This window comes from Pseudorasbora parva, chromosome 16 (genome assembly GCF_024679245.1).
Source record: "Pseudorasbora parva isolate DD20220531a chromosome 16, ASM2467924v1, whole genome shotgun sequence".
Classification (NCBI taxonomy): Eukaryota; Metazoa; Chordata; class Actinopteri; order Cypriniformes; family Gobionidae; genus Pseudorasbora; species Pseudorasbora parva.
Genome location: NC_090187.1, coordinates 392501 through 410000, shown reverse-complemented (window position 1 = coordinate 410000; position 17500 = coordinate 392501). Strand labels below are relative to the sequence as shown.

At 43.5% G+C, this 17500-nt stretch overlaps 82 non-coding genes across 82 annotated transcripts in view; all 82 read right to left on the bottom strand.

The window, feature by feature from the left end:
- Positions 1-12, bottom strand: part of trnaw-cca (transfer RNA tryptophan (anticodon CCA)) — a 72-nt gene extending 60 nt beyond the window's left edge. Inside the window, exon 1 of the tRNA in view lies at positions 1-12. This exon is cut by the window's left edge and continues 60 nt beyond it. This is a non-coding gene — a tRNA (tRNA-Trp).
- A 94-nt stretch (positions 13-106) lies between these two features.
- On the bottom strand, positions 107-178 carry trnaw-cca (transfer RNA tryptophan (anticodon CCA)). Its single transcript has one exon. It is a non-coding gene; the product is annotated as a tRNA-Trp (tRNA).
- A 94-nt stretch (positions 179-272) lies between these two features.
- On the bottom strand, positions 273-344 carry trnaw-cca (transfer RNA tryptophan (anticodon CCA)). Its single transcript has one exon. It is a non-coding gene; the product is annotated as a tRNA-Trp (tRNA).
- A 94-nt stretch (positions 345-438) lies between these two features.
- trnaw-cca (transfer RNA tryptophan (anticodon CCA)) lies at positions 439-510 on the bottom strand. The gene has a single exon. It is a non-coding gene; the product is annotated as a tRNA-Trp (tRNA).
- A 94-nt stretch (positions 511-604) lies between these two features.
- On the bottom strand, positions 605-676 carry trnaw-cca (transfer RNA tryptophan (anticodon CCA)). The gene has a single exon. It is a non-coding gene; the product is annotated as a tRNA-Trp (tRNA).
- A 95-nt stretch (positions 677-771) lies between these two features.
- trnaw-cca (transfer RNA tryptophan (anticodon CCA)) lies at positions 772-843 on the bottom strand. The gene has a single exon. It is a non-coding gene; the product is annotated as a tRNA-Trp (tRNA).
- Positions 844-937: 94 nt separating this feature from the next.
- On the bottom strand, positions 938-1009 carry trnaw-cca (transfer RNA tryptophan (anticodon CCA)). Its single transcript has one exon. It is a non-coding gene; the product is annotated as a tRNA-Trp (tRNA).
- A 94-nt stretch (positions 1010-1103) lies between these two features.
- On the bottom strand, positions 1104-1175 carry trnaw-cca (transfer RNA tryptophan (anticodon CCA)). The gene has a single exon. It is a non-coding gene; the product is annotated as a tRNA-Trp (tRNA).
- A 94-nt stretch (positions 1176-1269) lies between these two features.
- On the bottom strand, positions 1270-1341 carry trnaw-cca (transfer RNA tryptophan (anticodon CCA)). Its single transcript has one exon. It is a non-coding gene; the product is annotated as a tRNA-Trp (tRNA).
- A 94-nt stretch (positions 1342-1435) lies between these two features.
- On the bottom strand, positions 1436-1507 carry trnaw-cca (transfer RNA tryptophan (anticodon CCA)). Its single transcript has one exon. It is a non-coding gene; the product is annotated as a tRNA-Trp (tRNA).
- Positions 1508-1924: 417 nt separating this feature from the next.
- On the bottom strand, positions 1925-1996 carry trnaw-cca (transfer RNA tryptophan (anticodon CCA)). Its single transcript has one exon. It is a non-coding gene; the product is annotated as a tRNA-Trp (tRNA).
- A 91-nt stretch (positions 1997-2087) lies between these two features.
- trnaw-cca (transfer RNA tryptophan (anticodon CCA)) lies at positions 2088-2163 on the bottom strand. Its single transcript has one exon. It is a non-coding gene; the product is annotated as a tRNA-Trp (tRNA).
- Positions 2164-2258: 95 nt separating this feature from the next.
- On the bottom strand, positions 2259-2330 carry trnaw-cca (transfer RNA tryptophan (anticodon CCA)). Its single transcript has one exon. It is a non-coding gene; the product is annotated as a tRNA-Trp (tRNA).
- A 95-nt stretch (positions 2331-2425) lies between these two features.
- trnaw-cca (transfer RNA tryptophan (anticodon CCA)) lies at positions 2426-2497 on the bottom strand. Its single transcript has one exon. It is a non-coding gene; the product is annotated as a tRNA-Trp (tRNA).
- A 260-nt stretch (positions 2498-2757) lies between these two features.
- trnaw-cca (transfer RNA tryptophan (anticodon CCA)) lies at positions 2758-2829 on the bottom strand. The gene has a single exon. It is a non-coding gene; the product is annotated as a tRNA-Trp (tRNA).
- Positions 2830-2923: 94 nt separating this feature from the next.
- trnaw-cca (transfer RNA tryptophan (anticodon CCA)) lies at positions 2924-2995 on the bottom strand. Its single transcript has one exon. It is a non-coding gene; the product is annotated as a tRNA-Trp (tRNA).
- A 94-nt stretch (positions 2996-3089) lies between these two features.
- Positions 3090-3161, bottom strand: trnaw-cca (transfer RNA tryptophan (anticodon CCA)). The gene has a single exon. It is a non-coding gene; the product is annotated as a tRNA-Trp (tRNA).
- Positions 3162-3255: 94 nt separating this feature from the next.
- On the bottom strand, positions 3256-3327 carry trnaw-cca (transfer RNA tryptophan (anticodon CCA)). Its single transcript has one exon. It is a non-coding gene; the product is annotated as a tRNA-Trp (tRNA).
- A 94-nt stretch (positions 3328-3421) lies between these two features.
- Positions 3422-3493, bottom strand: trnaw-cca (transfer RNA tryptophan (anticodon CCA)). Its single transcript has one exon. It is a non-coding gene; the product is annotated as a tRNA-Trp (tRNA).
- Positions 3494-3587: 94 nt separating this feature from the next.
- Positions 3588-3659, bottom strand: trnaw-cca (transfer RNA tryptophan (anticodon CCA)). Its single transcript has one exon. It is a non-coding gene; the product is annotated as a tRNA-Trp (tRNA).
- Positions 3660-4085: 426 nt separating this feature from the next.
- Positions 4086-4157, bottom strand: trnaw-cca (transfer RNA tryptophan (anticodon CCA)). The gene has a single exon. It is a non-coding gene; the product is annotated as a tRNA-Trp (tRNA).
- Positions 4158-4251: 94 nt separating this feature from the next.
- Positions 4252-4323, bottom strand: trnaw-cca (transfer RNA tryptophan (anticodon CCA)). Its single transcript has one exon. It is a non-coding gene; the product is annotated as a tRNA-Trp (tRNA).
- Positions 4324-4417: 94 nt separating this feature from the next.
- trnaw-cca (transfer RNA tryptophan (anticodon CCA)) lies at positions 4418-4489 on the bottom strand. Its single transcript has one exon. It is a non-coding gene; the product is annotated as a tRNA-Trp (tRNA).
- A 94-nt stretch (positions 4490-4583) lies between these two features.
- Positions 4584-4655, bottom strand: trnaw-cca (transfer RNA tryptophan (anticodon CCA)). Its single transcript has one exon. It is a non-coding gene; the product is annotated as a tRNA-Trp (tRNA).
- Positions 4656-4750: 95 nt separating this feature from the next.
- Positions 4751-4822, bottom strand: trnaw-cca (transfer RNA tryptophan (anticodon CCA)). Its single transcript has one exon. It is a non-coding gene; the product is annotated as a tRNA-Trp (tRNA).
- A 94-nt stretch (positions 4823-4916) lies between these two features.
- Positions 4917-4988, bottom strand: trnaw-cca (transfer RNA tryptophan (anticodon CCA)). Its single transcript has one exon. It is a non-coding gene; the product is annotated as a tRNA-Trp (tRNA).
- Positions 4989-5082: 94 nt separating this feature from the next.
- On the bottom strand, positions 5083-5154 carry trnaw-cca (transfer RNA tryptophan (anticodon CCA)). The gene has a single exon. It is a non-coding gene; the product is annotated as a tRNA-Trp (tRNA).
- A 94-nt stretch (positions 5155-5248) lies between these two features.
- On the bottom strand, positions 5249-5320 carry trnaw-cca (transfer RNA tryptophan (anticodon CCA)). Its single transcript has one exon. It is a non-coding gene; the product is annotated as a tRNA-Trp (tRNA).
- Positions 5321-5414: 94 nt separating this feature from the next.
- trnaw-cca (transfer RNA tryptophan (anticodon CCA)) lies at positions 5415-5486 on the bottom strand. The gene has a single exon. It is a non-coding gene; the product is annotated as a tRNA-Trp (tRNA).
- Positions 5487-5912: 426 nt separating this feature from the next.
- Positions 5913-5984, bottom strand: trnaw-cca (transfer RNA tryptophan (anticodon CCA)). Its single transcript has one exon. It is a non-coding gene; the product is annotated as a tRNA-Trp (tRNA).
- A 94-nt stretch (positions 5985-6078) lies between these two features.
- trnaw-cca (transfer RNA tryptophan (anticodon CCA)) lies at positions 6079-6150 on the bottom strand. Its single transcript has one exon. It is a non-coding gene; the product is annotated as a tRNA-Trp (tRNA).
- Positions 6151-6244: 94 nt separating this feature from the next.
- On the bottom strand, positions 6245-6316 carry trnaw-cca (transfer RNA tryptophan (anticodon CCA)). Its single transcript has one exon. It is a non-coding gene; the product is annotated as a tRNA-Trp (tRNA).
- Positions 6317-6410: 94 nt separating this feature from the next.
- Positions 6411-6482, bottom strand: trnaw-cca (transfer RNA tryptophan (anticodon CCA)). The gene has a single exon. It is a non-coding gene; the product is annotated as a tRNA-Trp (tRNA).
- A 95-nt stretch (positions 6483-6577) lies between these two features.
- trnaw-cca (transfer RNA tryptophan (anticodon CCA)) lies at positions 6578-6649 on the bottom strand. Its single transcript has one exon. It is a non-coding gene; the product is annotated as a tRNA-Trp (tRNA).
- A 428-nt stretch (positions 6650-7077) lies between these two features.
- trnaw-cca (transfer RNA tryptophan (anticodon CCA)) lies at positions 7078-7149 on the bottom strand. Its single transcript has one exon. It is a non-coding gene; the product is annotated as a tRNA-Trp (tRNA).
- Positions 7150-7243: 94 nt separating this feature from the next.
- trnaw-cca (transfer RNA tryptophan (anticodon CCA)) lies at positions 7244-7315 on the bottom strand. The gene has a single exon. It is a non-coding gene; the product is annotated as a tRNA-Trp (tRNA).
- A 94-nt stretch (positions 7316-7409) lies between these two features.
- trnaw-cca (transfer RNA tryptophan (anticodon CCA)) lies at positions 7410-7481 on the bottom strand. The gene has a single exon. It is a non-coding gene; the product is annotated as a tRNA-Trp (tRNA).
- A 94-nt stretch (positions 7482-7575) lies between these two features.
- On the bottom strand, positions 7576-7647 carry trnaw-cca (transfer RNA tryptophan (anticodon CCA)). The gene has a single exon. It is a non-coding gene; the product is annotated as a tRNA-Trp (tRNA).
- Positions 7648-7741: 94 nt separating this feature from the next.
- On the bottom strand, positions 7742-7813 carry trnaw-cca (transfer RNA tryptophan (anticodon CCA)). Its single transcript has one exon. It is a non-coding gene; the product is annotated as a tRNA-Trp (tRNA).
- Positions 7814-8073: 260 nt separating this feature from the next.
- On the bottom strand, positions 8074-8145 carry trnaw-cca (transfer RNA tryptophan (anticodon CCA)). The gene has a single exon. It is a non-coding gene; the product is annotated as a tRNA-Trp (tRNA).
- Positions 8146-8571: 426 nt separating this feature from the next.
- Positions 8572-8643, bottom strand: trnaw-cca (transfer RNA tryptophan (anticodon CCA)). Its single transcript has one exon. It is a non-coding gene; the product is annotated as a tRNA-Trp (tRNA).
- A 95-nt stretch (positions 8644-8738) lies between these two features.
- Positions 8739-8810, bottom strand: trnaw-cca (transfer RNA tryptophan (anticodon CCA)). The gene has a single exon. It is a non-coding gene; the product is annotated as a tRNA-Trp (tRNA).
- A 95-nt stretch (positions 8811-8905) lies between these two features.
- Positions 8906-8977, bottom strand: trnaw-cca (transfer RNA tryptophan (anticodon CCA)). Its single transcript has one exon. It is a non-coding gene; the product is annotated as a tRNA-Trp (tRNA).
- Positions 8978-9238: 261 nt separating this feature from the next.
- trnaw-cca (transfer RNA tryptophan (anticodon CCA)) lies at positions 9239-9310 on the bottom strand. Its single transcript has one exon. It is a non-coding gene; the product is annotated as a tRNA-Trp (tRNA).
- Positions 9311-9405: 95 nt separating this feature from the next.
- On the bottom strand, positions 9406-9477 carry trnaw-cca (transfer RNA tryptophan (anticodon CCA)). Its single transcript has one exon. It is a non-coding gene; the product is annotated as a tRNA-Trp (tRNA).
- Positions 9478-9572: 95 nt separating this feature from the next.
- On the bottom strand, positions 9573-9644 carry trnaw-cca (transfer RNA tryptophan (anticodon CCA)). The gene has a single exon. It is a non-coding gene; the product is annotated as a tRNA-Trp (tRNA).
- A 94-nt stretch (positions 9645-9738) lies between these two features.
- trnaw-cca (transfer RNA tryptophan (anticodon CCA)) lies at positions 9739-9810 on the bottom strand. Its single transcript has one exon. It is a non-coding gene; the product is annotated as a tRNA-Trp (tRNA).
- A 260-nt stretch (positions 9811-10070) lies between these two features.
- Positions 10071-10142, bottom strand: trnaw-cca (transfer RNA tryptophan (anticodon CCA)). The gene has a single exon. It is a non-coding gene; the product is annotated as a tRNA-Trp (tRNA).
- Positions 10143-10237: 95 nt separating this feature from the next.
- trnaw-cca (transfer RNA tryptophan (anticodon CCA)) lies at positions 10238-10309 on the bottom strand. The gene has a single exon. It is a non-coding gene; the product is annotated as a tRNA-Trp (tRNA).
- A 95-nt stretch (positions 10310-10404) lies between these two features.
- trnaw-cca (transfer RNA tryptophan (anticodon CCA)) lies at positions 10405-10476 on the bottom strand. The gene has a single exon. It is a non-coding gene; the product is annotated as a tRNA-Trp (tRNA).
- A 261-nt stretch (positions 10477-10737) lies between these two features.
- trnaw-cca (transfer RNA tryptophan (anticodon CCA)) lies at positions 10738-10809 on the bottom strand. Its single transcript has one exon. It is a non-coding gene; the product is annotated as a tRNA-Trp (tRNA).
- A 95-nt stretch (positions 10810-10904) lies between these two features.
- On the bottom strand, positions 10905-10976 carry trnaw-cca (transfer RNA tryptophan (anticodon CCA)). Its single transcript has one exon. It is a non-coding gene; the product is annotated as a tRNA-Trp (tRNA).
- Positions 10977-11071: 95 nt separating this feature from the next.
- Positions 11072-11143, bottom strand: trnaw-cca (transfer RNA tryptophan (anticodon CCA)). The gene has a single exon. It is a non-coding gene; the product is annotated as a tRNA-Trp (tRNA).
- A 260-nt stretch (positions 11144-11403) lies between these two features.
- Positions 11404-11475, bottom strand: trnaw-cca (transfer RNA tryptophan (anticodon CCA)). The gene has a single exon. It is a non-coding gene; the product is annotated as a tRNA-Trp (tRNA).
- Positions 11476-11570: 95 nt separating this feature from the next.
- trnaw-cca (transfer RNA tryptophan (anticodon CCA)) lies at positions 11571-11642 on the bottom strand. The gene has a single exon. It is a non-coding gene; the product is annotated as a tRNA-Trp (tRNA).
- Positions 11643-11737: 95 nt separating this feature from the next.
- On the bottom strand, positions 11738-11809 carry trnaw-cca (transfer RNA tryptophan (anticodon CCA)). Its single transcript has one exon. It is a non-coding gene; the product is annotated as a tRNA-Trp (tRNA).
- Positions 11810-11904: 95 nt separating this feature from the next.
- On the bottom strand, positions 11905-11976 carry trnaw-cca (transfer RNA tryptophan (anticodon CCA)). The gene has a single exon. It is a non-coding gene; the product is annotated as a tRNA-Trp (tRNA).
- Positions 11977-12071: 95 nt separating this feature from the next.
- Positions 12072-12143, bottom strand: trnaw-cca (transfer RNA tryptophan (anticodon CCA)). Its single transcript has one exon. It is a non-coding gene; the product is annotated as a tRNA-Trp (tRNA).
- Positions 12144-12238: 95 nt separating this feature from the next.
- trnaw-cca (transfer RNA tryptophan (anticodon CCA)) lies at positions 12239-12310 on the bottom strand. Its single transcript has one exon. It is a non-coding gene; the product is annotated as a tRNA-Trp (tRNA).
- A 261-nt stretch (positions 12311-12571) lies between these two features.
- trnaw-cca (transfer RNA tryptophan (anticodon CCA)) lies at positions 12572-12643 on the bottom strand. The gene has a single exon. It is a non-coding gene; the product is annotated as a tRNA-Trp (tRNA).
- A 95-nt stretch (positions 12644-12738) lies between these two features.
- trnaw-cca (transfer RNA tryptophan (anticodon CCA)) lies at positions 12739-12810 on the bottom strand. The gene has a single exon. It is a non-coding gene; the product is annotated as a tRNA-Trp (tRNA).
- A 95-nt stretch (positions 12811-12905) lies between these two features.
- On the bottom strand, positions 12906-12977 carry trnaw-cca (transfer RNA tryptophan (anticodon CCA)). Its single transcript has one exon. It is a non-coding gene; the product is annotated as a tRNA-Trp (tRNA).
- A 260-nt stretch (positions 12978-13237) lies between these two features.
- trnaw-cca (transfer RNA tryptophan (anticodon CCA)) lies at positions 13238-13309 on the bottom strand. The gene has a single exon. It is a non-coding gene; the product is annotated as a tRNA-Trp (tRNA).
- A 260-nt stretch (positions 13310-13569) lies between these two features.
- trnaw-cca (transfer RNA tryptophan (anticodon CCA)) lies at positions 13570-13641 on the bottom strand. The gene has a single exon. It is a non-coding gene; the product is annotated as a tRNA-Trp (tRNA).
- Positions 13642-13736: 95 nt separating this feature from the next.
- Positions 13737-13808, bottom strand: trnaw-cca (transfer RNA tryptophan (anticodon CCA)). The gene has a single exon. It is a non-coding gene; the product is annotated as a tRNA-Trp (tRNA).
- A 95-nt stretch (positions 13809-13903) lies between these two features.
- On the bottom strand, positions 13904-13975 carry trnaw-cca (transfer RNA tryptophan (anticodon CCA)). The gene has a single exon. It is a non-coding gene; the product is annotated as a tRNA-Trp (tRNA).
- Positions 13976-14236: 261 nt separating this feature from the next.
- On the bottom strand, positions 14237-14308 carry trnaw-cca (transfer RNA tryptophan (anticodon CCA)). Its single transcript has one exon. It is a non-coding gene; the product is annotated as a tRNA-Trp (tRNA).
- Positions 14309-14403: 95 nt separating this feature from the next.
- Positions 14404-14475, bottom strand: trnaw-cca (transfer RNA tryptophan (anticodon CCA)). The gene has a single exon. It is a non-coding gene; the product is annotated as a tRNA-Trp (tRNA).
- A 95-nt stretch (positions 14476-14570) lies between these two features.
- trnaw-cca (transfer RNA tryptophan (anticodon CCA)) lies at positions 14571-14642 on the bottom strand. Its single transcript has one exon. It is a non-coding gene; the product is annotated as a tRNA-Trp (tRNA).
- A 260-nt stretch (positions 14643-14902) lies between these two features.
- On the bottom strand, positions 14903-14974 carry trnaw-cca (transfer RNA tryptophan (anticodon CCA)). Its single transcript has one exon. It is a non-coding gene; the product is annotated as a tRNA-Trp (tRNA).
- A 95-nt stretch (positions 14975-15069) lies between these two features.
- trnaw-cca (transfer RNA tryptophan (anticodon CCA)) lies at positions 15070-15141 on the bottom strand. Its single transcript has one exon. It is a non-coding gene; the product is annotated as a tRNA-Trp (tRNA).
- A 95-nt stretch (positions 15142-15236) lies between these two features.
- On the bottom strand, positions 15237-15308 carry trnaw-cca (transfer RNA tryptophan (anticodon CCA)). The gene has a single exon. It is a non-coding gene; the product is annotated as a tRNA-Trp (tRNA).
- Positions 15309-15403: 95 nt separating this feature from the next.
- On the bottom strand, positions 15404-15475 carry trnaw-cca (transfer RNA tryptophan (anticodon CCA)). The gene has a single exon. It is a non-coding gene; the product is annotated as a tRNA-Trp (tRNA).
- A 260-nt stretch (positions 15476-15735) lies between these two features.
- Positions 15736-15807, bottom strand: trnaw-cca (transfer RNA tryptophan (anticodon CCA)). The gene has a single exon. It is a non-coding gene; the product is annotated as a tRNA-Trp (tRNA).
- Positions 15808-15902: 95 nt separating this feature from the next.
- On the bottom strand, positions 15903-15974 carry trnaw-cca (transfer RNA tryptophan (anticodon CCA)). The gene has a single exon. It is a non-coding gene; the product is annotated as a tRNA-Trp (tRNA).
- Positions 15975-16234: 260 nt separating this feature from the next.
- Positions 16235-16306, bottom strand: trnaw-cca (transfer RNA tryptophan (anticodon CCA)). The gene has a single exon. It is a non-coding gene; the product is annotated as a tRNA-Trp (tRNA).
- A 95-nt stretch (positions 16307-16401) lies between these two features.
- On the bottom strand, positions 16402-16473 carry trnaw-cca (transfer RNA tryptophan (anticodon CCA)). Its single transcript has one exon. It is a non-coding gene; the product is annotated as a tRNA-Trp (tRNA).
- A 94-nt stretch (positions 16474-16567) lies between these two features.
- trnaw-cca (transfer RNA tryptophan (anticodon CCA)) lies at positions 16568-16639 on the bottom strand. Its single transcript has one exon. It is a non-coding gene; the product is annotated as a tRNA-Trp (tRNA).
- Positions 16640-16733: 94 nt separating this feature from the next.
- Positions 16734-16805, bottom strand: trnaw-cca (transfer RNA tryptophan (anticodon CCA)). Its single transcript has one exon. It is a non-coding gene; the product is annotated as a tRNA-Trp (tRNA).
- Positions 16806-17065: 260 nt separating this feature from the next.
- On the bottom strand, positions 17066-17137 carry trnaw-cca (transfer RNA tryptophan (anticodon CCA)). Its single transcript has one exon. It is a non-coding gene; the product is annotated as a tRNA-Trp (tRNA).
- A 95-nt stretch (positions 17138-17232) lies between these two features.
- On the bottom strand, positions 17233-17304 carry trnaw-cca (transfer RNA tryptophan (anticodon CCA)). Its single transcript has one exon. It is a non-coding gene; the product is annotated as a tRNA-Trp (tRNA).
- A 94-nt stretch (positions 17305-17398) lies between these two features.
- On the bottom strand, positions 17399-17470 carry trnaw-cca (transfer RNA tryptophan (anticodon CCA)). The gene has a single exon. It is a non-coding gene; the product is annotated as a tRNA-Trp (tRNA).
- Between the last annotated feature and the right edge of the window lie 30 nt (positions 17471-17500).

The following is a 17500-nucleotide window of genomic DNA, read 5'->3' as shown; positions in this document are numbered from 1 at the left end:
CGCCACGAGGCCATGTACAGCAGTATTGTTTCTTAGCTAGTTGTTGAGTCTAGGAGTAATTATTCCTGATTTTCACAAAAGGTTTGCAATGAAAGAATGGAATGATTGACCCCGACGTGATTTGAACACACAACCTTCTGATCTGGAGTCAGACGCGCTTCCGTTGCGCCACGAGGCCATGTACAGCAGTATTGTTTCTTAGCTAGATGTTGAGTCTAGGAGTAATTATTCCTGATTTTCACAAAAGGTTTGCAATGAAAGAATGGAATGATTGACCCCGACGTGATTTGAACACACAACCTTCTGATCTGGAGTCAGACGCGCTACCGTTGCGCCACGAGGCCACGCACAGCTGTATTGTTTCTTAGCTAGTTGTTGAGTCTAGGAGTAATTATTCCTGATTTTCACAAAAGGTTTGCAATGAAAGAATGGAATGATTGACCCCGACGTGATTTGAACACACAACCTTCTGATCTGGAGTCAGACGCGCTACCGTTGCGCCACGAGGCCACGCACAGCTGTATTGTTTCTTAGCTAGATGTTGAGTCTAGGAGTAATTATTCCTGATTTTCACAAAAGGTTTGCAATGAAAGAATGGAATGATTGACTCCGACGTGATTTGAACACACAACCTTCTGATCTGGAGTCAGACGCGCTACCGTTGCGCCACGAGGCCACGCACAGCTGTATTGTTTCTTAGGTAGTTGTTGAGTCTAGGAGTAATTATTCCTGATTTTCACCAAAGGTTTGCAATTAAAAGAATGGAATGATTGACCCCGACGTGATTTGAACACGCAAACTTCTGATCTGGAGTCAGACGCGCTACCGTTGCGCCACAAGGCCACGCACAGTTGTATTGTTTCTTAGCTACATGTTGAGTCTAGGAGTAATTATTCCTGATTTTCACAAAAGGTTTGCAATCAAAGAATGGAATGATTGACACCGACGTGATTTGAACACGCAACCTTCTGATCTGGAGTCAGACGCGCTACCGTTGCGCCACGAGGTCATGTAAAACTGTATTGTTTCTTAGCTACATATTGAGTCTAGGAGTAATTATTCCTGATTTTCACAAAAGGTTTGCAATCAAAGAATGGAATGATTGACCCCGACGTGATTTGAACACGCAACCTTCTGATCTGGAGTCAGACGCGCTACCGTTGCGCCACGAGGCCACGCACAGCTGTATTGTTTCTTAGCTACATGTTGAGTCTAGGAGTAATTATTCCTGATTTTCACAAAAGGTTTGCAATCAAAGAATGGACTGATTGACCCCGACGTGATTTGAACACGCAACCTTCTGATCTGGAGTCAGACGCGCTACCGTTGCGCCACGAGGTCATTTACAACTGTATTGTTTCTTAGCTACATATTGAGTCTAGGAGTAATTATTCCTGATTTTCACAAAAGGTTTGCAATCAAAGAATGGAATGATTGACCCCGACGTGATTTGAACACGCAACCTTCTGATCTGGAGTCAGACGCGCTACCGTTGCGCCACGAGGCCACGCACAGCTGTATTGTTTCTTAGCTAGATGTTGAGTCTAGGAGTAATTATTCCTGATTTTCACAAAAGCTTTGCAATCATAGAATGATTGACCCCGACGTGATTTGAACACGCAACCTTCTGATCTGGAGTCAGACGCACTACCGTTGCGCCACCAGGCCACGCACAGCTGTATTGTTTCTTAGCTACATGTTGAGTCTAGGAGTAATTATTCCTGATTTTCACAAAAGCTTTGCAATCATTGAATGATTGACCCCGACGTGATTTGAACACGCAACCTTCTGATCTGGAGTCAGACGCACTACCGTTGCGCCACCAGGCCACGCACAGCTGTATTGTTTCTTAGCTACATGTTGAGTCTAGGAGTAATTATTCCTGATTTTCACCAAAGGTTTGCAATTAAAAGAATGGAATGATTGACCCCGACGTGATTTGAACACGCAAACTTCTGATCTGGAGTCAGACGCGCTACCGTTGCGCCACGAGGTCATGTAAAACTGTATTGTTTCTTAGCTACATATTGAGTCTAGGAGTAATTATTCCTGATTTTCACCAAAGGTTTGCAATTAAAAGAATGGAATGATTCACCCCGACGTGATTTGAACACGCAACCTTCTGATCTGGAGTCAGACGCGCTACCGTTGCGCCACGAGGCCATGTACAGCAGTATTGTTTCTTAGCTAGTTGTTGAGTCTAGGAGTAATTATTCCTGATTTTCACAAAAGGTTTGCAATTAAAAGAATGGAATGATTGACCCCGACGTGATTTGAACACGCAAACTTCTGATCTGGAGTCAGACGCGCTACCGTTGCGCCACGAGGTCATGTACAACTGTATTGTTTCTTAGCTACATATTGAGTCTAGGAGTAATTATTCCTGATTTTCACCAAAGGTTTGTAATTAAAAGAATGGAATGATTGACCCCGACGTGATTTGAACACGCAACCTTCTGATCTGGAGTCAGACGCGCTACCGTTGCGCCACGAGGCCACGCACAGCTGTATTGTTTCTTAGCTAGTTGTTGAGTCTAGGAGTAATTATTCCTGATTTTCACAAAAGGTTTGCAATCAAAGAATGGAATGATTGACCCCGACGTGATTTGAACACGCAACCTTCTGATCTGGAGTCAGACGCCATACCGTTGCGCCACGAGGCCATGTACAGCAGTATTGTTTCTTAGCTAGTTGTTGAGTCTAGGAGTAATTATTCCTGATTTTCACAAAAGGTTTGCAATCAAAGAATGGAATGATTGACCCCGACGTGATTTGAACACGCAACCTTCTGATCTGGAGTCAGACGCGCTACCGTTGCGCCACGAGGCCACGCACAGCTGTATTGTTTCTTAGCTAGTTGTTGAGTCTAGGAGTAATTATTCCTGATTTTCACAAAAGGTTTGCAATCAAAGAATGGAATGATTGACCCCGACGTGATTTGAACACGCAACCTTCTGATCTGGAGTCAGACGCGCTACCGTTGCGCCACGAGGCCATGTACAGCAGTATTGTTTCTTAGCTAGTTGTTGAGTCTAGGAGTAATTATTCCTGATTTTCACAAAAGGTTTGCAATCAAAGAATGGAATGATTGACCCCGACGTGATTTGAACACGCAACCTTCTAATCTGGAGTCAGACGCGCTACCGTTGCGCCACGAGGCCATGTACAGCTGTATTGTTTCTTAGCTAGTTGTTGAGTCTAGGAGTAATTATTCCTGATTTTCACAAAAGGTTTGCAATGAAAGAATGAAATGATTGAACCCGACGTGATTTGAACACGCAACCTTCTGATCTGGAGTCAGACGCGCTACCGTTGCGCCACGAGGTCATGTAGAACTGTATTGTTTCTTAGCTAGTTGTTGAGTCTAGGAGTAATTATTCCTGATTTTCACAAAAGGTTTGCAATCAAAGAATGGAATGATTGACCCCGACGTGATTTGAACACGCAACCTTCTGATCTGGAGTTAGACGCGCTACCGTTGCGCCACGAGGCCATGTACAGCAGTATTGTTTCTTAGCTAGTTGTTGAGTCTAGGAGTAATTATTCCTGATTTTCACAAAAGGTTTGCAATCAAAGAATGGAATGATTGACCCCAACGTGATTTGAACACGCAAACTTCTGATCTGGAGTCAGACGCGCTACCGTTGCGCCACGAGGCCACGCACAACTGTATTGTTTCTTAGCTACATGTTGAGTCTAGGAGTAATTATTCCTGATTTTCACAAAAGGTTTGCAATGAAAGAATGGAATGATTGACCCCGACGTGATTTGAACACACAACCTTCTGATCTGGAGTCAGACGCGCTACCGTTTCGCCACGAGGCCACGCACAGCTGTATTGTTTCTTAGCTAGATGTTGAGTCTAGGAGTAATTATTCCTGATTTTCACAAAAGGTTTGCAATGAAAGAATGGAATGATTGACTCCAACGTGATTTGAACACACAACCTTCTGATCTGGAGTCAGACGCGCTACCGTTGCGCCACGAGGCCACGCACAGCTGTATTGTTTCTTAGGTAGTTGTTGAGTCTAGGAGTAATTATTCCTGATTTTCACAAAAGGTTTGCAATTAAAGCATGGAATGATTGACCCAGACGTGATTTGAACACGCAACCTTCTGATCTGGAGTCAGACGCGCTACCGTTGCGCCACGAGGCCACGGACAGCTGTATTGTTTCTTAGCTAGTTGTTGAGTCTAGGAGTAATTATTCCTGATTTTCAGAAATTGTTTGCCATCAAAGAATGGAATGATTGACCCCGACGTGATTTGAACACGCAACCTTCTGATCTGGAGTCAGACGCGCTACCGTTGCGCCACGAGGTCATGTACAACTGTATTGTTTCTTAGCTACATATTGAGTCTAGGAGTAATTATTCCTGATTTTCACAAAAGGTTTGCAATCAAAGAATGGAATGATTGACCCCGACGTGATTTGAACACGCAACCTTCTGATCTGGAGTCAGACGCGCTACCGTTGCGCCACTAGGCCACGCACAGCTGTATTGTTTCTTAGCTAGTTGTTGAGTCTAGGAGTAATTATTCCAGATTTTCACAAAAGGTTTGCAATCAAAGAATGGAATGATTGACCCCGACGTGATTTGAACACGCAAACTTCTGATCTGGAGTCAGACGCGCTACCGTTGCGCCACGAGGTCATGTACAACTGTATTGTTTCTTAGCTACATATTGAGTCTAGGAGTAATTATTCCTGATTTTCACCAAAGGTTTGTAATTAAAAGAATGGAATGATTGACCCCGACGTGATTTGAACACGCAAACTTCTGATCTGGAGTCAGACGCGCTTCCGTTGCGCCACGAGGCCATGTACAGCAGTATTGTTTCTTAGCTACATATTGAGTCTAGGAGTAATTATTCCTGATTTTCACAAAAGGTTTGCAATCAAAGAATGGAATGATTGACCCCGACGTGATTTGAACACGCAACCTTCTGATCTGGAGTTAGACGCGCTACCGTTGCGCCACGAGGCCATGTACAGCAGTATTGTTTCTTAGCTAGTTGTTGAGTCTAGGAGTAATTATTCCTGATTTTCACAAAAGGTTTGCAATCAAAGAATGGAATGATTGACCCCGACGTGATTTGAACACGCAACCTTCTGATCTGGAGTTAGACGCGCTACCGTTGCGCCACGAGGTCATGTACAACTGTATTGTTTCTTAGCTAGTTGTTGAGTCTAGGAGTAATTATTCCTGATTTTCACAAAAGGTTTGCAATCAAAGAATGGAATGATTGACCCCGACGTGATTTGAACACGCAACCTTCTGATCTGGAGTTAGACGCGCTACCGTTGCGCCACGAGGCCATGTACAGCAGTATTGTTTCTTAGCTAGTTGTTGAGTCTAGGAGTAATTATTCCTGATTTTCACAAAAGGTTTGCAATCAAAGAATGGAATGATTGACCCCAACGTGATTTGAACACGCAAACTTCTGATCTGGAGTCAGACGCGCTACCGTTGCGCCACGAGGCCACGCACAACTGTATTGTTTCTTAGCTACATGTTGAGTCTAGGAGTAATTATTCCTGATTTTCACAAAAGGTTTGCAATGAAAGAATGGAATGATTGACCCCGACGTGATTTAAACACACAACCTTCTGATCTGGAGTCAGACGCGCTACCGTTTCGCCACGAGGCCACGCACAGCTGTATTGTTTCTTAGCTAGTTGTTGAGTCTAGGAATAATTATTCCTGATTTTCACAAAAGGTTTGCAATGAAAGAATGGAATGATTGACTCCGACGTGATTTGAACACACAACCTTCTGATCTGGAGTCAGACGCGCTACCGTTGCACCACGAGGCCACGCACAGCTGTATTGTTTCTTAGGTAGTTGTTGAGTCTAGGAGTAATTATTCCTGATTTTCACAAAAGGTTTGCAATTAAAGCATGGAATGATTGACCCAGACGTGATTTGAACACGCAACCTTCTGATCTGGAGTCAGACGCGCTACCGTTGCGCCACGAGGCCACGGACAGCTGTATTGTTTCTTAGCTAGTTGTTGAGTCTAGGAGTAATTATTCCTGATTTTCAGAAATTGTTTGCCATCAAAGAATGGAATGATTGACCCCGACGTGATTTGAACACGCAACCTTCTGATCTGGAGTCAGACGCGCTACCGTTGCGCCATGAGGCCATGTACAACTGTATTGTTTCTTAGCTACATGTTGAGTCTAGGAGTAATTATTCCTGATTTTCACAAAAGGTTTGCAATCAAAGAATGGAATGATTGACCCCGACGTGATTTGAACACGCAACCTTCTGATCTGGAGTCAGACGCGCTACCGTTGCGCCACGAGGTCATGTACAACTGTATTGTTTCTTAGCTACATATTGAGTCTAGGAGTAATTATTCCTGATTTTCACAAAAGGTTTGCAATCAAAGAATGGAATGATTGACCCCGACGTGATTTGAACACGCAACCTTCTGATCTGGAGTCAGACGCGCTACCGTTGCGCCACGAGGTCACACACAGCTGTATTGTTTCTTAGCTACATATTGAGTCTAGGAGTAATTATTCCTGATTTTCACCAAAGGTTTGCAATTAAAAGAATGGAATGATTGACCCCGACGTGATTTGAACACGCAAACTTCTGATCTGGAGTCAGACGCGCTACCGTTGCGCCACGAGGCCACGCACAGTTGTATTGTTTCTTAGCTACATGTTGAGTCTAGGAGTAATTATTCCTGATTTTCACCAAAGGTTTGCAATTAAAAGAATGGAATGATTGACCCCGACGTGATTTAAACACGCAACCTTCTGATCTGGAGTAAGACGCGCTTCCGTTGCGCCACGAGGACATGTACAGCTGTATTGTTTCTTAGCTAGTTGTTGAGTCTAGGAGTAATTATTCCTGATTTTCACAAAAGGTTTGCAATTAAAAGAATGGAATGATTGACCCCGACGTGATTTGAACACGCAAACTTCTGATCTGAAGTCAGACGCGCTACCGTTGCGCCACGAGGACATGTACAGCTGTATTGTTTCTTAGCTAGTTGTTGAGTCTAGGAGTAATTATTCCTGATTTTCACAAAAGGTTTGCAATCAAAGAATGGAATGATTGACCCCGACGTGATTTGAACACGCAACCTTCCGATCTGGAGTCAGACGCGCTACCGTTGCGCCACGAGGCCATGTACAGCAGTATTGTTTCTTAGCTAGTTGTTGAGTCTAGGAGTAATTATTCCTGATTTTCACAAAAGGTTTGCAATCAAAGAATGGAATGATTGACTCCGACGTGATTTGAACACGCAACCTTCTGATCTGGAGTCAGACGCGCTACCGTTGCGCCACGAGGTCATGTACAACTGTATTGTTTCTTAGCTACATATTGAGTCTAGGAGTAATTATTCCTGATTTTCACAAAAGGTTTGCAATCAAAGAATGGAATGATTGACCCCGACGTGATTTGAACACGCAACCTTCTGATCTGGAGTCAGACGCGCTACCGTTGCGCCACGAGGCCACGCACAGCTGTATTGTTTCTTAGGTAGTTGTTGAGTCTAGGAGTAATTATTCCTGATTTTCACAAAAGGTTTGCAATCAAAGAATGGAATGATTGACCCCGACGTGATTTGAACACGCAACCTTCTGATCTGGAGTCAGACGCGCTACCGTTGCGCCAAGGGGCCACGCACAGCTGTATTGTTTCTTAGGTAGTTGTTGAGTCTAGGAGTAATTATTCCTGATTTTCACAAAAGGTTTGCAATCAAAGAATGGAATGATTGACCCCGACGTGATTTGAACACACAAACTTCTGATCTGGAGTCAGACGCGCTACCGTTGCGCCACGAGGCCATGTACAACTGTATTGTTTTTTAGCTACATATTGAGTCTAGGAGTAATTATTCCTGATTTTCACAAAAGGTTTGCAATCAAAGAATGGAATGATTGACCCCAACGTGATTTGAACACGCAAACTTCTGATCTGGAGTCAGACGCGCTATCGTTGGGCCACGAGGCCACGCACAGCTGTATTGTTTCTTAGCTACATGTTGAGTCTAGGAGTAATTATTCCTGATTTTCACCAAAGGTTTGCAATGAAAGAATGGAATGATTGACCCCGACGTGATTTGAACACACAACCTTCTGATCTGGAGTCAGACGCGCTACCGTTGCGCCACGAGGCCACGCACAGCTGTATTGTTTCTTAGCTACATGTTGAGTCTAGGAGTAATTATTCCTGATTTTCACAAAAGTTTTGCAATTAAAGCATGGAATGATTGACCCCGACGTGATTTGAACACGCAACCTTCTGATCTGGAGTCAGACGCGCTACCGTTTCGCCACGAGGCCACGCACAGCTGTATTGTTTCTTAGGTAGTTGTTGAGTCTAGGAGTAATTATTCCTGATTTTCAGAAATTGTTTGCCATCAAAGAATGGAATGATTGACCCCGACGTGATTTGAACACGCAACCTTCTGATCTGGAGTCAGACGCGCTACCGTTTCGCCATGAGGCCATGTACAACTGTATTGTTTCTTAGCTACATATTGAGTCTAGGAGTAATTATTCCTGATATTCACAAAAGGTTTGCCATCAAAGAATGGAATGATTGACCCCGACGTGATTTGAACACGCAACCTTCTGATCTGGAGTCAGACGCGCTACCGTTGCGCCACGAGGTCATGTACAACTGTATTGTTTCTTAGCTACATATTGAGTCTAGGAGTAATTATTCCTGATTTTCACAAAAGGTTTGCAATTAAAAGAATGGAATGATTGACCCCGACGTGATTTGAACACGCAACCTTCTGATCTGGAGTCAGACGCGCTACCGTTGTGCCACGAGGCCACACAAAGTTGTATTGTTTCTTAGCTACATGTTGAGTCTAGGAGTAATTATTCCTGATTTTCACAAAAGGTTTGCAATTAAAAGAATGGAATGATTGACCCCGACGTGATTTGAACACGCAACCTTCTGATCTGGAGTCAGACGCGCTACCGTTGCGCCACGAGGCCATGTACAACTGTATTGTTTCTTAGCTACATATTGAGTCTAGGAGTAATTATTCCTGATTTTCAGAAATTGTTTGCCATCAAAGAATGGAATGATTGACCCCGACGTGATTTGAACACGCAACTTTCTGATCTGGAGTCAGACGCGCTACCGTTGCGACACGAGGTCATGTACAACTGTATTGTTTCTTAGCTACATATTGAGTCTAGGAGTAATTATTCCTGATTTTCAACAAAGGTTTGCAATTAAAGGAATGGAATGATTGACCCCGACGTGATTTGAACACGCAACCTTCTGATCTGGAGTCAGACGCGCTACCGTTGCGCTACGAGGTCATGTACAACTGTATTGTTTCTTAGCTACATATTGAGTCTAGGAGTAATTATTCCTGATTTTCACCAAAGGTTTGCAATTAAACGAATGGAATGATTGACCACGACGTGATTTGAACACGCAACCTTCTGATCTGGAGTCAGACGCGCTACCGTTGCGCCACGAGGTCATGTACACCTGTATTGTTTCTTAGCTAGTTGTTGAGTCTAGGAGTAATTATTCCTGATTTTCACAAAAGGTTTGCAATTAAAAGAATGGAATGATTGACCCCGACGTGATTTGAACACGCAAACTTCTGATCTGGAGTCAGACGCGCTTCCGTTGCGCCACGAGGCCATGTACACCTGTATTGTTTCTTAGCTAGTTGTTGAGTCTAGGAGTAATTATTCCTGATTTTCACAAAAGGTTTGCAATCAAAGAATGGAATGATTGACCCCGACGTGATTTGAACACACAACCTTCTGATCTGGAGTCAGACGCGCTACCGTTGCGCCACGAGGCCACGCACAGCTGTATTGTTTCTTAGCTAGTTGTTGAGTCTAGGAGTAATTATTCCTGATTTTCACAAAAGGTTTGCAATTAAAGCATGGAATGATTGACCCCGACGTGATTTGAACACGCAACCTTCTGATCTGGAGTCAGACGCGCTACCGTTTCGCCACGAGGCCACGCACAGCTGTATTGTTTCTTAGGTAGTTGTTGAGTCTAGGAGTAATTATTCCTGATTTTCAGAAATTGTTTGCCATCAAAGAATGGAATGATTGACCCCGACGTGATTTGAACACGCAACCTTCTGATCTGGAGTCAGACGCGCTACCGTTGCGCCACGAGGTCATGTACAACTGTATTGTTTCTTAGCTACATATTGAGTCTAGGAGTAATTATTCCTGATTTTCACAAAAGGTTTGCAATTAAAAGAATGGAATGATTGACCCCGACGTGATTTGAACACGCAACCTTCTGATCTGGAGTCAGACGCGCTACCGTTGTGCCACGAGGCCACACAAAGTTGTATTGTTTCTTAGCTACATGTTGAGTCTAGGAGTAATTATTCCTGATTTTCACAAAAGGTTTGCAATTAAAAGAATGGAATGATTGACCCCGACGTGATTTGAACACGCAACCTTCTGATCTGGAGTCAGACGCGCTACCGTTGCGCCACGAGGCCATGTACAACTGTATTGTTTCTTAGCTACATATTGAGTCTAGGAGTAATTATTCCTGATTTTCAGAAATTGTTTGCCATCAAAGAATGGAATGATTGACCCCGACGTGATTTGAACACGCAACTTTCTGATCTGGAGTCAGACGCGCTACCGTTGCGACACGAGGTCATGTACAACTGTATTGTTTCTTAGCTACATATTGAGTCTAGGAGTAATTATTCCTGATTTTCAACAAAGGTTTGCAATTAAAAGAATGGAATGATTGACCCCGACGTGATTTGAACACGCAACCTTCTGATCTGGAGTCAGACGCGCTACCGTTGCGCTACGAGGTCATGTACAACTGTATTGTTTCTTAGCTACATATTGAGTCTAGGAGTAATTATTCCTGATTTTCACCAAAGGTTTGCAATTAAACGAATGGAATGATTGACCACGACGTGATTTGAACACGCAACCTTCTGATCTGGAGTCAGACGCGCTACCGTTGCGCCACGAGGTCATGTACACCTGTATTGTTTCTTAGCTAGTTGTTGAGTCTAGGAGTAATTATTCCTGATTTTCACAAAAGGTTTGCAATTAAAAGAATGGAATGATTGACCCCGACGTGATTTGAACACGCAAACTTCTGATCTGGAGTCAGACGCGCTTCCGTTGCGCCACGAGGCCATGTACACCTGTATTGTTTCTTAGCTAGTTGTTGAGTCTAGGAGTAATTATTCCTGATTTTCACAAAAGGTTTGCAATCAAAGAATGGAATGATTGACCCCAACGTGATTTGAACACGCAAACTTCTGATCTGGAGTCAGACGCGCTTCCGTTGCGCCACGAGGCCACGCACAGCTGTATTGTTTCTTAGCTAGTTGTTGAGTCTAGGAGTAATTATTCCTGATTTTCACAAAAGGTTTGCAATCAAAGAATGGAATGATTGACCCCGACGTGATTTGAACACGCAACCTTCTGATCTGGAGTCAGACGCGCTACCGTTGCGCCACGAGGTCATTTACAACTGTATTGTTTCTTAGCTACATATTGAGTCTAGGAGTAATTATTCCTGATTTTCACAAAAGGTTTGCAATTAAAAGAATGGAATGATTGACCCCGACGTGATTTGAACACACAACCTTCTGATCTGGAGTCAGACGCGCTTCCGTTGCGCCACGAGGCCATGTACAGCAGTATTGTTTCTTAGCTAGTTGTTGAGTCTAGGAGTAATTATTCCTGATTTTCACCAAAGATTTGCAATTAAAAGAATGGAATGATTGACCCCGACGTGATTTGAACACGCAACCTTCTGATCTGGAGTCAGACGCGCTTCCGTTGCGCCACGAGGCCATGTACAGCAGTATTAATTCTTAGCTAGTTGTTGAGTCTAGGAGTAATTATTCCTGATTTTCACAAAAGATTTGCAATTAAAAGAATGGAATGATTGACCCCGACGTGATTTGAACACGCACCCTTCTGATCTGGAGTCAGACGCGCTACCGTTGCGCCACGAGGTCATGTACAACTGTATTGTTTCTTAGCTACATATTGAGTCTAGGAGTAATTATTCCTGACTTTCACAAAAGGTTTGCAATTAAAAGAATGGAATGATTGACCCCGACGTGATTTGAACACGCAACCTTCTGATCTGGAGTCAGACGCGCTACCGTTGTGCCACGAGGCCACACAAAGTTGTATTGTTTCTTAGCTACATGTTGAGTCTAGGAGTAATTATTCCTGATTTTCACAAAAGGTTTGCAATTAAAAGAATGGAATGATTGACCCCGACGTGATTTGAACACGCAACCTTCTGATCTGGAGTCAGACGCGCTACCGTTGCGCCACGAGGCCATGTACAACTGTATTGTTTCTTAGCTACATATTGAGTCTAGGAGTAATTATTCCTGATTTTCAGAAATTGTTTGCCATCAAAGAATGGAATGATTGACCCCGACGTGATTTGAACACGCAACTTTCTGATCTGGAGTCAGACGCGCTACCGTTGCGACACGAGGTCATGTACAACTGTATTGTTTCTTAGCTACATATTGAGTCTAGGAGTAATTATTCCTGATTTTCAACAAAGGTTTGCAATTAAAGGAATGGAATGATTGACCCCGACGTGATTTGAACACGCAACCTTCTGATCTGGAGTCAGACGCGCTACCGTTGCGCTACGAGGTCATGTACAACTGTATTGTTTCTTAGCTACATATTGAGTCTAGGAGTAATTATTCCTGATTTTCACCAAAGGTTTGCAATTAAACGAATGGAATGATTGACCACGACGTGATTTGAACACGCAACCTTCTGATCTGGAGTCAGACGCGCTACCGTTGCGCCACGAGGTCATGTACACCTGTATTGTTTCTTAGCTAGTTGTTGAGTCTAGGAGTAATTATTCCTGATTTTCACAAAAGGTTTGCAATTAAAAGAATGGAATGATTGACCCCGACGTGATTTGAACACGCAAACTTCTGATCTGGAGTCAGACGCGCTTCCGTTGCGCCACGAGGCCATGTACACCTGTATTGTTTCTTAGCTAGTTGTTGAGTCTAGGAGTAATTATTCCTGATTTTCACAAAAGGTTTGCAATCAAAGAATGGAATGATTGACCCCAACGTGATTTGAACACGCAAACTTCTGATCTGGAGTCAGACGCGCTTCCGTTGCGCCACGAGGCCACGCACAGCTGTATTGTTTCTTAGCTAGTTGTTGAGTCTAGGAGTAATTATTCCTGATTTTCACAAAAGTTTTGCAATCAAAGAATGGAATGATTGACCCCGACGTGATTTGAACACACAACCTTCTGATCTGGAGTCAGACGCGCTACCGTTGCGCCACGAGGCCACGCACAGCTGTATTGTTTCTTAGCTAGTTGTTGAGTCTAGGAGTAATTATTCCTGATTTTCACAAAAGGTTTGCAATTAAAGCATGGAATGATTGACCCCGACGTGATTTGAACACGCAACCTTCTGATCTGGAGTCAGACGCGCTACCGTTTCGCCATGAGGCCATGTACAACTGTATTGTTTCTTAGCTACATATTGAGTCTAGGAGTAATTATTCCTGATATTCACAAAAGGTTTGCCATCAAAGAATGGAATGATTGACCCCGACGTGATTTGAACACGCAACCTTCTGATCTGGAGTCAGACGCGCTACCGTTGCGCCACGAGGTCATGTACAACTGTATTGTTTCTTAGCTACATATTGAGTCTAGGAGTAATTATTCCTGATTTTCACAAAAGGTTTGCAATTAAAAGAATGGAATGATTGACCCCGACGTGATTTGAACACGCAACCTTCTGATCTGGAGTCAGACGCGCTACCGTTGTGCCACGAGGCCACACAAAGTTGTATTGTTTCTTAGCTACATGTTGAGTCTAGGAGTAATTATTCCTGATTTTCACAAAAGGTTTGCAATTAAAAGAATGGAATGATTGACCCCGACGTGATTTGAACACGCAACCTTCTGATCTGGAGTCAGACGCGCTACCGTTGCGCCACGAGGCCATGTACAACTGTATTGTTTCTTAGCTACATATTGAGTCTAGGAGTAATTATTCCTGATTTTCAGAAATTGTTTGCCATCAAAGAATGGAATGATTGACCCCGACGTGATTTGAACACGCAACTTTCTGATCTGGAGTCAGACGCGCTACCGTTGCGACACGAGGTCATGTACAACTGTATTGTTTCTTAGCTACATATTGAGTCTAGGAGTAATTATTCCTGATTTTCAACAAAGGTTTGCAATTAAAAGAATGGAATGATTGACCCCGACGTGATTTGAACACGCAACCTTCTGATCTGGAGTCAGACGCGCTACCGTTGCGCTACGAGGTCATGTACAACTGTATTGTTTCTTAGCTACATATTGAGTCTAGGAGTAATTATTCCTGATTTTCACCAAAGGTTTGCAATTAAACGAATGGAATGATTGACCACGACGTGATTTGAACACGCAACCTTCTGATCTGGAGTCAGACGCGCTACCGTTGCGCCACGAGGTCATGTACACCTGTATTGTTTCTTAGCTAGTTGTTGAGTCTAGGAGTAATTATTCCTGATTTTCACAAAAGGTTTGCAATTAAAAGAATGGAATGATTGACCCCGACGTGATTTGAACACGCAAACTTCTGATCTGGAGTCAGACGCGCTTCCGTTGCGCCACGAGGCCATGTACACCTGTATTGTTTCTTAGCTAGTTGTTGAGTCTAGGAGTAATTATTCCTGATTTTCACAAAAGGTTTGCAATCAAAGAATGGAATGATTGACCCCAACGTGATTTGAACACGCAAACTTCTGATCTGGAGTCAGACGCGCTTCCGTTGCGCCACGAGGCCACGCACAGCTGTATTGTTTCTTAGCTAGTTGTTGAGTCTAGGAGTAATTATTCCTGATTTTCACAAAAGGTTTGCAATCAAAGAATGGAATGATTGACCCCGACGTGATTTGAACACGCAACCTTCTGATCTGGAGTCAGACGCGCTACCGTTGCGCCACGAGGTCATTTACAACTGTATTGTTTCTTAGCTACATATTGAGTCTAGGAGTAATTATTCCTGATTTTCACAAAAGGTTTGCAATTAAAAGAATGGAATGATTGACCCCGACGTGATTTGAACACGCAACCTTCTGATCTGGAGTCAGACGCGCTTCCGTTGCGCCACGAGGCCATGTACAGCAGTATTGTTTCTTAGCTAGTTGTTGAGTCTAGGAGTAATTATTCCTGATTTTCACCAAAGATTTGCAATTAAAAGAATGGAATGATTGACCCCGACGTGATTTGAACACGCAACCTTCTGATCTGGAGTCAGACGCGCTTCCGTTGCGCCACGAGGCCATGTACAGCAGTATTAATTCTTAGCTAGTTGTTGAGTCTAGGAGTAATTATTCCTGATTTTCACAAAAGATTTGCAATTAAAAGAATGGAATGATTGACCCCGACGTGATTTGAACACGCACCCTTCTGATCTGGAGTCAGACGCGCTACCGTTGCGCCACGAGGCCACGCACAGCTGTATTGTTTCTTAGCTACATATTGAGTCTAGGAGTAATTATTCCTGATTTTCACAAAAGGTTTGCAATCAAAGAATGGAATGATTGACCCCAACGTGATTTGAACACGCAAACTTCTGATCTGGAGTCAGACGTGCTACCGTTGCGCCACGAGGTCATGTACAACTGTATTGTTTCTTAGCTACATATTGAGTCTAGGAGTAATTATTCCTTATTTTCACCAAAGGTTTGCAATGAAAGAATGGAATGATTGACCCCGACGTGATTTGAACACGCAACCTTCTGATCTGGAGTCAGACGCGCTTCCGTTGCGCCACGAGGCCACGCACATCTGTATTGTTTCTTAGCTAGATGTTGAGTCTAGGAGTAATTATTCCTGATTTTCACAAAAGATTTGCAATTAAAAGAATGGAATGATTGACCCCGACGTGATTTGAACACGCAACCTTCTGATCTGGAGTCAGACGCGCTACCGTTGCGCCACGAGGCCACGCACAGCTGTATTGTTTCTTAGCTACATATTGAGTCTAGGAGTAATTATTCCTGATTTTCACAAAAGGTTTGCAATCAAAGAATGGAATGATTGACCCCAACGTGATTTGAACACGCAAACTTCTGATCTGGAGTCAGACGTGCTACCGTTGCGCCACGAGGTCATGTACAACTGTATTGTTTCTTAGCTACATATTGAGTCTAGGAGTAATTATTCCTGATTTTCACCAAAGGTTTGCAATGAAAGAATGGAATGATTGACCCCGACGTGATTTGAACACGCAACCTTCTGATCTGGAGTCAGACGCGCTTCCGTTGCGCCACGAGGTCATGTACAACTGTATTGTTTCTTAGCTACATGTTGAGTCTAGGAGTAATTATTCCTGATTTTCACAAAAGATTTGCAATTAAAAGAATGGAATGATTGACCCCGACGTGATTTGAACACGCAACCTTCTGATCTGGAGTCAGACGCGCTACCGTTGCGCCACGAGGCCACGCACAGCTGTATTGTTTCTTAGCTAGTTGTTGAGTCTAGGAGTAATTATTCCTGATTTTCACAAAAGGTTTGCAATGAAAGAATGGAATGATTGACTCCGACGTGATTTGAACACACAACCTTCTGATCTGGAGTCAGACGCGCTACCGTTGCGCCACGAGGCCACGCACAGCTGTATTGTTTCTTAGGTAGTTGTTGAGTCTAGGAGTAATTATTCCTGATTTTCACAAAAGGTTTGCAATTAAAGCATGGAATGATTGACCCCGACGTGATTTGAACACGCAACCTTCTGATCTGGAGTCAGACGCGCTACCGTTGCGCCACGAGGCCACGCACAGCTGTATTGTTTCTTAGCTAGTTGTTGAGTCTAGGAGTAATTATTCCTGATTTTCAGAAATTGTTTGCCATCAAAGAATGGAATGATTGACCCCGACGTAATTTGAACACGCAACCTTCTGATCTGGAGTCAGACGCGCTACCGTTGCGCCATGAGGCCATGTACAACTGTATTGTTTCTTAGCTACATGTTGAGTCTAGGAGTAATTATTCCTGATTTTCACAAAAGGTTTGCCATCAAAGAATGGAATGATTGACCCCGACGTGATTTGAACACGCAACCTTCTGATCTGGAGTCAGACGCGCTACCGTTGCGACACGAGGTCATGTACAACTGTATTGTTTCTTAGCTACATATTGAGTCTAGGAGTAATTATTCCTGATTTTCACCAAAGGTTTGCAATTAAAAGAATGGAATGATTGACCCCGACGTGATTTGAACACGCAACCTTCTGATCTGGAGTCAGACGCGCTACCGTTGCGCCACGAGGTCACGCACAGCTGTATTGTTTCTTAGCTACATATTGAGTCTAGGAGTAATTATTCCTGATTTTCACAAAAGGTTTGCCATCAAAGAATGGAATGATTGACCCCGACGTGATTTGAACACGCAACCTTCTGATCTGGAGTCAGACGCGCTACCGTTGCGACACGAGGTCATGTACAACTGTGTTGTTTCTTAGCTACAT